Source organism: Ascaphus truei, chromosome 8 (genome assembly GCF_040206685.1).
Source record: "Ascaphus truei isolate aAscTru1 chromosome 8, aAscTru1.hap1, whole genome shotgun sequence".
Classification (NCBI taxonomy): domain Eukaryota; kingdom Metazoa; phylum Chordata; class Amphibia; order Anura; family Ascaphidae; genus Ascaphus; species Ascaphus truei.
The window spans coordinates 99284242-99297681 of NC_134490.1; positions in this window are offsets into that span (position 1 = coordinate 99284242).

Consider the following 13440-nt stretch of genomic DNA (forward strand, 5'->3'; position numbering starts at 1 on the left):
CCATGCCCCCCCAACACGCCATGTTCACCTGTGGCAGCTGCATCCCGAAAACAGTAAGTAGCCCGGGAAGATTAATGCTGTGCAGGTCCATACTCCTGAATGGAATCCCAAAGCATTAATCCCTTTGAGACAGCAAGTAGAAAAAGCAGTGGTACTGGGTGCTTAAGAACTGGATCCAAATGTAGAAATATAGTAATATGGAGACACAGTATTGGAAAGGTGAGGGGGTGAGGAGCAATCTTCAAAAAGTATAGTGCTGATAGGTTAGGAGATCTTAATAATGTCTAACTACCAGAGACCTGACACACCCTTTTTTTTAGGAAGAACCAAAACGTAATTACCCGCGGAAATCCTCCATCGTGGCAAGAGGAAGAGGCTCACCAACAGCAAAATGGATGACACGAGCAAACCACTAACTGGCGTGGTATTCAATCTCTCGGACAGAATCCTGAGCAAGAGTGACATTTCCCTACTCAGTAAAGGTATTTCTTTTGTGCCCACTAACCGCTTTGACCTTTTTAGATTTTAGATTTTTAGAGGTTGATCAATTTAAAATGGAAAGATTATTACATTTGAAGTATTTCTTTCACAAATTGGGACACCCACTTCAGAGACAAGCGTTTATTTCTCTGATCCCTTTGCAGTACCTAGTGTAACCACTGCTGATCCTTAGACAATCACTTCAGAGACAAGAATTTCTTTCACTGACTGCTCTGCAGTGCCTACTTATTACTGACTCTTAGTTTCCTACATCAAAGGCTAGCTTTCCCCTCACTGGTTTCTCTACAGTATCTTATGTAACCCTTCATGAATCTGGGACTCCCACTCCAAAGGCAAGTTTAAGTTTCACTGATTCTTCCACAGTGTTTGAGGTACCCCTTACTGACTCAAAGACTTCTGCTTCAAGGTCAGGTTTACCCCTCACTGATTTTCCTGCAGTACCTGATTCGAGGGCTCCCGCTTTTAAGACGGATTTACTGCTCACTAATCCCTGTGCAGGGCCTGATATGTCCTTTCCTGATTTCATGGCGTCCCCTTCATAGACATTCACCCCTCTTGGATTTCACTGCAAAGCTTGATGTACCTGTTCCTATTTACTTTGCTCTCCCTGTGGGGACGGGTGTACCTTTTTCTGATTGCCCTTCAGTGACTGGTGCTTCCTCTGCGGATTCTGCGAGCCCCACGGCAGAAACAAGTTTCCTGCACATTGATCTTCTTCCAGAGCCTGATGTTTCTATGGCAGATTCCAAGGCTGCCACGTCAAAGTCAAGTTATTGCCAGGGGATTCCCTGATCTCTGTATTGATGCATTCCCAAGCCCACCTGCCATGGGGTGCTGGCCTCCTGCTGATGGCCAGTCCCACGGCACAAAGCTACTTCATCACCTCAACTGTCACAGATAAGTTGCTGTGTCTAGCTGGACTGGATCTTGACAAGAGGTTTGTATCTGTGCCTGAGTCGTCTTACGCTGCATTCTGTGTATCAAGACTAGCAGTACTGCTGCTTTCTGCCCCAGAAAGAGTACTCCCTAAATGGGGTTTCCTCAAGTGTTGTACCTGTCCAAGACATTTCTGAAACTATTCAAAGTCACCAATATCACTAAGTGAGCCAGGTTCTGATCGCCCGGAGGTCTCTCCTAAAGGGGGATACTGTAAGGGTCCAGGCTTGGGCTGGAACCTGCCCTTATCTGGCTGCTGTGGACATCTTGGTTGCTGGCAAGCCTTCTCCTGAACTTTGTTATTGGCTGCACCTGTGCAAAGGCTTAAATAGCAGCCAGTGACTTGCAGCTCCTGCCTGAGAATTGTGTACGTTTACCTGTGTTCCTGTCCACCTTGGGTTCTAGTTGCTGAGTCTTCCTTATTCGTGAGCCTTCTTTGTTCATGAGCCTTCCCTGTTCCTGAGGCTAGCCGGTTGCTGTGGCTTCCCTGTTCCGGAGGCTAGTCTCATCCTGAGGCTAGTCTATACATTTGGAATCCATGTTACTGACTCCGGACTGTGACACCGACCTCGCTGCCTTCCGCCTGCCCTGACCTTTTGCCTGTCGCCTGGATTCTGTACTATTGCCGCCTGCCTTGACCCTTTGCCTGCTTACCGTCTACGGATACTCTAACAGGACTCTATCCCTGGACTCTGGTCGGTTAATTGGCATCTCTACCTCAGCCCTGCGGGTCCGCTTCCTGATCGGAGATGAGCATCGTCACATAGTACAAGTTAGCTCACCCGATCTGATCCTAACTACTATTGACTTGAATGGGAGTTAACCCCGGAACAGGTCTTCTAAACTGTACTGGCGCTTGATGAATCTGCCTTACAATATTTTCTTTTTACAGCTTTTTTAAGCTCTCAAGGATCTAGGCATATGCGTAAATGATAATTGCTTTTTTTCCACTAAAACTCATTATTTTGTTTCCTCACTTTTTACTTGTATTGCTTCTATCCTTGCTAACACTGCCTTTTTCATGTAATGCAAAGAGCACTTTTCTACATGGATGTGTGACAGACATGACTTGCCTATTTATCTGAATTGTATGCTCATCTGACAAGCATCCAAGTCCTGGATTTCAATATGAGTGTCTCACATCTAGGTTAAGTGCAATCTTGCTTTGAGAGTTCTTGCTTTACCAAATGGAGTTTCTCACAGGTACCACAATAAATTGAAAGTTGTGTGTTTTGTTTTTCATGTTTAATGCTCTCAATTCATCTTTCCTTCACTGGTATATCTATTCAGGAATAAACTGTTATTTTAATTTTTTATAGGTCTCTGTTTTGGCTTAGCTTTCAGTCACTGATATTCTTTTTTAGGCAGAATCTTAACCTGAGCTCCAGGGTCCAGTTTCAGAGGAATGTTTCAGTGTCACTAGTACAGGTGCAGCCACCAGTATCCGATCACTTGCCTGGGTATAAATTAAGGCATCTCACAGTAAAAACTGCAAAAAAGGAAGCGTTATATAGTGGCGCCTAAATCTAGTCTGTTATATTAATATTAAATAAGAAAATATCAAGTGATATAAGAGTGCATATATCATGCCCATGCGTATTTTCAATTAAATAAAGTGAATAAGAATGGAAAATCTAATACAAACAAATGAGTATATTGCACCTTCAACCCTTGGTGTGGATTGCTTCCTCAAGCCAGAGTATTTCAGGTGTCCAGGTGATTCGGGGAGCGCAGATACATATACTGTAGAAAGAAAAAAACACAAGCAAATAGTGCAATATGTTTTTCAAAGTGACGATCTTCAATAGATCACTTGCAAAAAAATCAAAGAAATTTGTAATCACAAATTTCTTAGTATAAACGTTTACATAAAGGTTTCTTTGCCCTGTAGCATCGAGCTTATCAGCATATATAGAGACAGCATATACAGGAATCTTAGTGGAGTAGAACAAGAAAACGGAACATAGCGCAGACTGATAAAAACTTTATCTGAGAAGAATGAATGGTAAAATACACACATGGTGCAAGATAAAACCAAGCATACAGATCATAGAATCGACGCCGACAGCTGGAACAGACTCTCAGCTTCCGTGTTCTGTATTGCGTGTGTCATCCGTCCTCGCGTCTCTGAATGGAATCCCTGGATTGAACTGGAGGCGGCTTGGTAAGCAGGCAGGTAATGCTGTGTATTTCCTCCTACCACCTCGTCACTGGTCACACTCAACGCATTTCACCTTGTCAAAGGTTTCATCAGGAGTGTCTTGGAGTGATAGTATTCGCTATAAATACCCTGTCTGAGCATTTAATTGGGTGATGATAAGCCAATGGAGTGGAAGACCCAAATGAGCAACCTAGTCTAATGGTGTTACTAATCCTATGGAGTTTAATACAATGTATACATCCAATAGGCAACACAGTAGCCATCTTAGAATAATGCAAAATGCTAAAGGATAATATTAGCATTGTGAGCGTAACATAAGTTTAAAAATTCGATGCAACACATGCAAAGAATCCCCAAAAATCTATAAACACAATAAAACAAGTAAAATACTACACTAAAAGCTACATAAAAACGAAATAAAACTAGAGATCAATTCACTGGTGTAACAAATCTATGGAAGAGAAAGGATCAGAACAGAAAAAAGTAATTAGTTAAATGCATTAAAGACAATTACAGAAACAGAACATACCTATCCTCAATAAATGTTAGATAAATGCGCTAAGGTCAAAATCCACATTGGGGCCGGCGGGCGATAGAGTGCCTTTTTGGTAGATCCAAAAGGACTCCCTCTTAATGAGATTAATATTTTGATCCCCGCCTCTCTCGTTTGGCATGACTTGTTCAATCTCTTTATATCTTAGTCCAGAGGGATCAGCATTGTAGAACATAAGGAAATGGATAGAAACACTAAGTGTGACTAACTTTCTTTTAATATTCCTGTAATGGAGTTTCCCACCACCCTGTGGGAGATTCTGCCATTTCTGGTTGTGTGGTGCATGATACCTGCTGGTAACAGGAGTGCTGAGTCATCCGCCGATGGTTGTGGGTACACAGGACTAGGCTTCTGGGGTTCATAACCAACAAATAAATCAGACCGCTCTCGCTAGATACGTCCTAATGGTAAATAACAAAATAAAGCAGGTGCATGGAAATAGATCATAGTATATCAGAGTTGATCCAAGCAGGGTCAAAAGACCCCCCATATAAATGCACTCAATGCTGGGACAGATAGTGAAGACAACCATGGTCTACCAGAAATATTACTTCACTGGCTGCCGCAGCGTATAACTCACTAGTGTTAGGGAATCACAGCTGTGTAATCAGCTGCTGAGTACATAGCCATAGATAAATAAAAGTCTAGTTAGTTGTAAACTGTATAAGCTTATACGTTTTTATAAGTATTTGTAGCAGTCTAGACAATAAAGTAATTGGTCTCGGCAGACCCGCTCTTGACTAGAAAAGCAACACCTGATACAAGCCATGCAGGAGGATGTCACCAATCCAGTGACGTCACAGCCGTACGTATCCGATGATCGTTTTGCGATACCACGCTTCCTCAGCTGGGGGGGGGGGGGGGGGGGGCGGTGGGTTGTTGTTGTAATAAAGTTTTATTATTTTGTTCTAAATATTCCGGTCCTCATGGGTCATTTGACCAGCTTACTGTAATATTTTTGGTAGACCACGGTTGTCTTCACTATCTGTCCCAGCATTGAGTGCATTTATATGGGGAGTCTTTTGACCCTTCTTGGATCAACTCTAGGGTTCGTACATATCTTTAGCAGTGCAGCGCCTTCATCTGCCGTAGGCTCCAGGGAACTGAAGATGATCTCCCACGGTAGAACCGATAACGTCTCCCCCCCGTAAGATCACCCACCAGGCCGGTGGTATAGCAACAGGAGCGGTTTATTGTCTGTACACTAACAGCAGTACATGCCAATCTTCTGCCCAATGCAGTCCCACTCTCAGCTACCCACTGAAGGATGTTACCTGGACCTTCACTACAGGCCAAGGGCACCCGCAGCAGTCCCAGCTCTTCCATGCTCCTCTAGCAGAAGCAGCGGTATGGTCCACACTCACTCTCCCCTGAAGGAAAGAGGACCAGAGAAGGCCCAATAGTCAGACTCTTGGCTATGTGACCTGCCTCTCTCAAGGGGGTAGAGGCACTGCTAAATTTGGGGTGGCACCGCCCTTAACTGCAGCCAAAAAGAGGACACCAGGTCTATCCCATGATTTGGACATGCTCAGGCCCGATGTCACCGCCTCCCCCTGTCACTCCAGTGCAGCACCAGTGAGTGGGGAAAACCCATATTGACTACTGGAAGGCCTGCTTTAACAGGGCTTAATGCAAGGAGTGGGGCAGGATAGTAGCCATAGGTGGCATGGCTACATCCTCCCTCTGAGCAGCAGGGAAGGGGTGTTAAATTTGGAGGCGCTGCTGAGATTCAGACCTGGGATGCCAAAGACCAAACGTATATATTTATAAAATTTAAATTTTGTGCAAACTACATGTTGCTACCGTCCATAATGGAGATCCAGAAGTGGGCCCTGGCAGGGCCAGAACCTCGCAGCTGCCTGGTTGCCATTGGCCACATGCCAAAATTGACTCTCTCTAATGACATATGCCTGGCCTTAATGCAACATCCAGGGTTTTCTTAAATCTGGGAGGTGGCACGAATATCTATTTACGATTCCGCCTGGGACACGGTGCTAACAGCCTGCCGTATAGACCTGGATGCAAAGAAGGGGCCCAAGGGCATGCACCTTCACGGAGCCCTGGATGGGGGTTCCCTTTAATATACCCGGAGGCAGAGATAAAGGGGGAGGAGGATAGTTATAGGGGTGTCGATGGGAATGCCGAATGAGATGATCCTCAGTCACCACCAAATAGCCCCCACCGAGATAGGGGTAGTCCAGAACCTCAGGGTGGCCCTTTAACAGAACCCCTTCAAACCGACGTACTGCAGCAGTTGGCTGACACCCTAACTACATCGTCCTATGCTCATCACTACAGCAGGCCAAAGGCCTTCTCTGAGGTGCTGCCCACCCCGCTAGGCGAGGAGGAATTCAAGGAATGGAAAGATCACACTCTCCAGGCACTAGGAGAGTGGCCCTGCTCTGAGGCCATGAAACGACAGCGAATAGTCTAATGCTTGCACCTCCTGCGGTCAATATTGTTAGACTGTACCATGAACAGTACACGGAGGCTAACATCCGAGACCTGGTTATGGTCTTAAATACCGCCTACGGTTCTAAGGACAATGCCGTGGAACTCATGGCCAAATTTCACGACCATAAGCAAACCGACGGGGAAGACATATCTTCCGCGTTCATCCGGTGCTTGCAGTTAAACCTATGGACACGAGTGTCAAAAGGGGTTATTGAACTACCAGAGCTCTATAGAGGCATCGCCTTACACAGTTGCTACGAGGATCCCTGCCAATGCATCCCATTGCTTCATGCTCAGATGTACTCTCTCCACAGAGAAACCTCCTAAGTTTGAACTAATGCACCGCATGCACGATCAGGAAGTCTCCTTGCGGTTCCATACACCTAAAAAGAACCGAGAGGCCAAATGCTCGGAGGATACCGGCAGCTCCGCCTGAGGTACCCCAGGAAAGAAGGACCCCATGAGGTAATGACTCCGGAACCTTCACAGTCGACCCCCAGATCACCAGCGTGGGTGGACCAGGACTTGGCCCTGCTCTTCTGTCGAACACCGACCGCATGCGGGGAGGAAGGACACATATGGGGAACTGCCCTCAGGAGGTAACCTCCAAAGCAGCCGTGCTAACTTTTGCAACACATCCTAAAACACAGTCGCCCCACAGCGGGAAAAGTCAGATATCCACCAGCCCCAGTAAAGAGCCCTGAGCCGACCACTCAAGCCGAATCGGCCCCACCTCGTTGGTCAGAGTCTTGATTGAAGGATCTATGTGTTTGCTCTATTGGATGCCGGTTCATAGGTAACCATTGTCAACAAATCTTTCTACGAAGACCATCTGCATCATCTGCTGTTGGAATCTGCTGAAACCATGACTCTGTGGGGGATCAGCAGCCAGGATTACCCAATAGATGGGGTAATTAAGGTGCAGATGGACATACCTCAACACTAACCTAATGCACCCTATGGAGTTGGAAGCACTGGTGTGTCCCGAACCCAGGGAACACCCGAATGCACCCATCATATTGGTAACCAATGCCGACATAGTGTGAACATCAGTCCGGGCGTTCCTCAAAGAGGCGGGGGAAATTCCTTTGTCCTCATCCTGTTTTCATGGAGAATGCCACCGGATTTCCGACCAGGAATGACACGAGTGGTTCTTCGAGAAGGGAGTGACCGAGATTCTGCCAGGGGAAGTAAGATATATGCTGGCTGAAGCCCACTACCCTAGCAATGATGGAGGTGACTGGTACTTCACGCTGGAGTCGGCACCTGAAGAGTATCAGATGAGAGGCTTGAAGGTGGTGCTTGAGGTAAAGGAATGGAAGTCTATGTTCCCCTCCCGGTTTGCTGTGTCCATACAAAACATCTCCCTATACCCTGTCCAGCTGGACTGCAATCAGGAGATGGGGAAAATATATCCTGTGACGGATGTGAAACCCTGGGCTCACGTGAATGTTGTATCAGTACTGGGAATTGATCCCGCGCTACAATTTGACTTTGGAGATACCCCCCTACCGGCCAACTGGAAGAATCGTCTCCAAGAGAGGCTGAGGGAGCGAAAATAATTTTTTTCAACCCGGGAAATGGATGTAGGATGTACTAACAATGCTTAACACACTATCAGATTGAGTGATACCACCCCCTTCCATAAACAGAAATGGAGAATAGCCCAAGGGATGTGGACAATATCCATGAAATTCTGCAAGAAATGAAAGGTGTCAGCATCCTGCAGTCGCTACGCCTCACCCATCGTGGTGGTACAGAAGTAAAATGGTTCCATATGGCTGTGTGTGGACTACCGAACCCTAAACCGCCAAACTATTCCCAACCAGTACACCTTACCTTGAATTGAAGAGATCCTAGGCACATTGTCTAGCAGTTGTTTAACGTGTTGGATCTGCGCACTGGGTACTACCAGGTCCCCATGAGCCCCTAAGATCAAGAAAAGACAGCGTTCATCTGTCCGCTGGGATTCTACCAGTTAACCCGAATGTCTCAAGGCATATGTGGAGCCCCAGCCACATTTCAGCGACAAATGGAAAGGACCCTTAGTGACCTGAATCCCCGAGAATATTTGGTCTACTTAAACGATATCATAGTGGAAGAACACATAGAACACCTCTTGAAGGTTCTGGATCGATTGAAGCAGGAAGTTCTGAAGCTGTCCCTCGATAAATGCAAATTCTGCCAATCATCGGTCACCTATGTGGGTCATATCATATCTGCTGAAAGGGTGGCAATCGACCGTACCAAGATGGAAGCAGTATTAAACTGGCCTCACCCTGAGAACGTGGTAGAACTCTGTTCCTTTCTAGGATGCTGTGGCTATTACAGGAGGTTCGTAGACAAGGTTTGTCGATGGGTATGCTTGCATCTCCAAAGCTCTGAACAATTTGTTGAAGACCCTCACCAGAAAGTAATCAATCCCAAGCCCCCTTTCCATGCTAAATGGACTCCTGCCTGCGAGGAGGCTTTCATGAAATTAAGGAAGAGCCTCACTGAAGCTCCTGTCCTGGCATATGCCAACCAAGACCAGCCGTATGTGCTGCATGTGGATGCCAGCTACGATGGCCTAGGAGCGGGGCTCCTCCAGAAATATCCTACAGGGCTACAGCCTGTCACCTATGTGAGTCTCAGCTTGACACCGGTTCACAAGTTAGAATTTCTGGCATTGAAGTGGGCCATTGTGGATAAGCTGCATGACTACCTCTATTGGGTATCATTCAAAGTAAGGACGGACAATAACCCACTGACATTTTAACATCCGCCAAATTGGATGCCACCGTCACAGGTGGTTGGCTGCCCTGTCCAATTACAGCTTTTCACCCTGAAGTATATGCCGGGGCCTAAGAATATTAGGGCCGACGCTCTGTCCCAAAGGCCAGGGTTGGGGCAAATGTCTGAAGATGGCGAATGGGAAGAAATACCGGGTCCTAGGATCCATGCCATGTGTTCTACAGTGGCCGTTTTGGACAAAAAGTGGCCTTCTCTGTATTACGGCGGAGTCTCTGGGATGTCAGTTCAATGCGCTCCCAGTGGCGTATTGCTACCCAGAGGCACTATCAAGGGCGGAAGGACCCAACATAAGATGGAAGGATATCATTGAAGCCCAGATGGCTGATCCTGTGTGCAGTCCCCTGAGGAGAGCTGTACAAAAGAAGAACTTTAACTTGATTAAATATGCCCCTGGACATACAGTGGGTCCTCTTATAAAGGGATGCAACCAGGGAGACAGAACTAGGCTGTGCACAAGCCTGGGAGAGCCTCTGCATACTGTGAGTGAACACTGGCAGCAGTAAACTGAGACAGCAAACACACGGACATCCCAGGAGAAGGGAACAACGTGGAGGGACTGCACCAGAAAGCATACGCTGAAAAGCCAATTGACAAAACCCTTGTAATTGGCCGTTTGTGAGTGTGCTTTTTAATCTTTATTTTTCTATTGTGAATAAAACGTTATTATGCCATGTCTTTCTTCTCTCTGTTTTAACGACACCCCTGAGGGTAATATGGAGGAGCACACCTAGTGGGAACTAGGCACAGGCAAGTGTTAAGTTCTCTAGTCTTTTAGAAACTCTGGTCATTTAAAGTGATACCATACCTATATTACATCACTTGTTTGTGATATGCTCTTTTCTTGTTTCTCTCCCACATAATGTATGCACTGGAGATGAAGATCTAAAACCACCCACTGGGGGACTTTTTTCTTCTATACCTCTTACTGTATGAAGGAATGGGACAAATTCCAGTTGGACAATGAGTTGCTATACCGAGTGGTTCCTTACCATAATCATCCGGATACGAGGCAACTAGTGCTCCCAAGGAAACTGCAGTATATGGCGTTGAGGTCATTACATGATGACCATGGACACTTGGGCATAGACAAAACATTTTTACTCCTGAGGGATAGATTCTACTGACCAAAAATGAGGGAGGATGTGGAACATCACTGCTGAAGATGCTTGAGGTGCATCCAGAGGAAAACCCTGCCTACACGTGCAGCTCCAATGTGCCATCTGAAGAGTTCTGGTCCTATGGACTTAGTATGACTTCCTGTGCATAGAACATGACTCCAGGGGTATCGGGAACATACTAGTAATCACTGACCACTATACCCCAATGCCCAAGCCTTTCCCACTATAAACCCAAAGGCTCTCCAGGAGGCTAAGGTATTGTGAGATAAATATTTAGTTAATTACAGACTACCTAACCGCATGCACTCAGACTAGGGCCATGATTTTGAGAGTAGACTCATAAAGGAGTTACTGAAGTTGCTTAATATGGAGAAATCCCGCACAACACCCTACAACCCGGCGGGGGATGCCTTGCCTGAACGGTTCAATCGGACCCTGCTGGACATGCTGGGCACCTTGAAAGACTCAAAGAACCCATGATACAGAGAGCAGAGCCCCCCTTAGTACATGAAATCATAACCAGTATCCATACGAGGCATCAAAAGACACTGGAGATAGACAGGCCCTTGGCCTTGTAAGGTTTTGAAGGTCATAATGGTCAACTTGAACCGAATGTGGAAGATCACCGGAAGCCAGTGCATATTGCAAAAGATGGGGGTAATATGCTTGAAAGGCGAAACATATTTCAGCATCTGAGCTGAAGTGTTCTGCACAAACCGAAGTCTCCACTTCAGGCACACCGATAGTCTTGCCTATAAGGCATTCCCATAGTCCAACCACGTTGGCACAAAGGCATGGACCAATGACTTAAAGTTCATAGATGACAAGAGTGGAAGAAAACTCTGAAGCAGCCTCAGATTAACAACCCCAGTCTTCATAACTGTGGACACTCATGTTGAGACTGTGGTGAAAGAGGATGCCATGGTTATGCACCTGGAGCATGGGTAGCAGCTGCACACCATTAATTAGGGGAAACTCACAAACCCCTGTCCCATAAGATTCAGCAAAGTATCCGTCCGCTCCTCCTCTTACCGTGCACTCCAAAACTGGAACAATCTACCGGAGACTCTCGCAGCCACCACCAGTCTAAGTTCTTTCAAAACTAAGGCGGTCTCACATTTTAATCTGGTCTGTAACTGTTACATACACCTATAATATATATTATCTCTAACTGTGCATGCAATGTCTTGTATATAATGTATACCCTGTTCATTTATGTAACTATGTATTTGTACAGTGTAGAAATGATCTAGGCGCACATGAAAAAAGAAAGAAGGGGGAGGGGGAGCAAACATAGAGTAAGTAGTATGTCTGTATAAATGTATGGTGAGTGCTAAGTAGTGCAAAGTAGTGAAAGTATTGTCACAACAGTTAGCACCTTCTTTATATATAGTGATATATGGCATCTCTTATATTGTTTATTGTGTCATACACTGTTGGTTATTGTAGGTTGTTGCGCTTTTTGTTCTATTTTCACGTTCAACAATGTATTTGTAACAATGTTACAAATGTAACAATTATTTGTCATCTTAACTCTGTGCCCAGGACATACATGAAAACGAGAGGTAACTCTCACTGTATTACTTCCTGGTAAAACACTTTATAAATAAATAGTCTAGCATCTTGCCGAACCTACAATCATTAGTTCCCTATTGTCAGGATAGAGCTTCTGCCAGTTCATCTCCATTTAAATCATATTAAGGTTTAGACAATGAAAAATCATTTTTATATGCTGGTTATGTGTTAAAAAAAAATCCTTCAGAATTAATTTGTTCGCTATATATGCAATTGGAATATAAGCATTTTGATAGCGTTTTAGCTTCTGGCTTTCATATTGTTCCAAGCTTTGGAAAGGACAAGTTCTGTGTCACCCATGCTCCCAATTCAGTCCTATTAAGCTTTGCTTTTCTATTAAGAAAAACATTATTTGATCTTAGCAAAGAAGCACCTCAACAGCATAGGCTGCTATGGTAACCGACATTTCCAAGTTATTAATCACTGTTTCCCACAGCAACCCCTGGAAGCCAATTGAATGTATCATGTTCCTTGAACACCTCCCTATTTCTGACTTTGTGTGACAGTGATGCTTCAGGTACCAAAAAATTCTTATGCTTGAATGATCAGAAATATCTGGCTTGCAAATTCAGAATCATTAGCAATTTAAATTATCATATGGTACAGTTTTCTGTCTTTCAAAACTGTATGTATATATATATATATATATATATATATATATATATATATATATATATATGTATGTAGCACGCTTTCCACACCCCCTGAGAGATGTGAGGCTACGGTGTGTGTGTATATGGTGCAATAACTGTGGTGCACAGGAGATCTGAGTCTCCGCTACTGGGAGCCTGGGGTATACCTGAGGCGATGTTTGGTCGGTAGCGCATAAACCTGTACAGGATTTTATGGTTAATAACAAACAAGGGGATCTGCAAGCAAATGAAAGCTGCAGAATTAACTCTGCTCAAGCACAGGGAGGGAAAGAAATGCCAAACAGTGGATGAGAGGGTGGTGCTCACAGGGAATGAATGGCAAGTGGAGAGAAAGAATCCCTATTGTGAGGAACTAAAGAGAGTACGCCCTAATTAAAACTTATATTTTATTGTAAACTGATTAAAATAAACTGTTTGGAGAAAACCACATACATAGAACAAACAAGAAAATAATTAATTAAAAGACGGAGAGGTGTGGTAGGGTGTTTAGTGGAGGTGTTTTATATATACCTCTTAATTAAACCTTAGTGAACCCTATAATGTGGGTGGTCTCTATGTCAAAAATAAGTGTAATGACAATGTATCTCGAAACCCCTTGTAACAGACTGCTAGATGCAAAATAAGGCTGCACGTAATGATGGCTGAAATGAAACAGCCATAGGCACCTCAAGCATTACAGAGCTGCATTTAATCTGT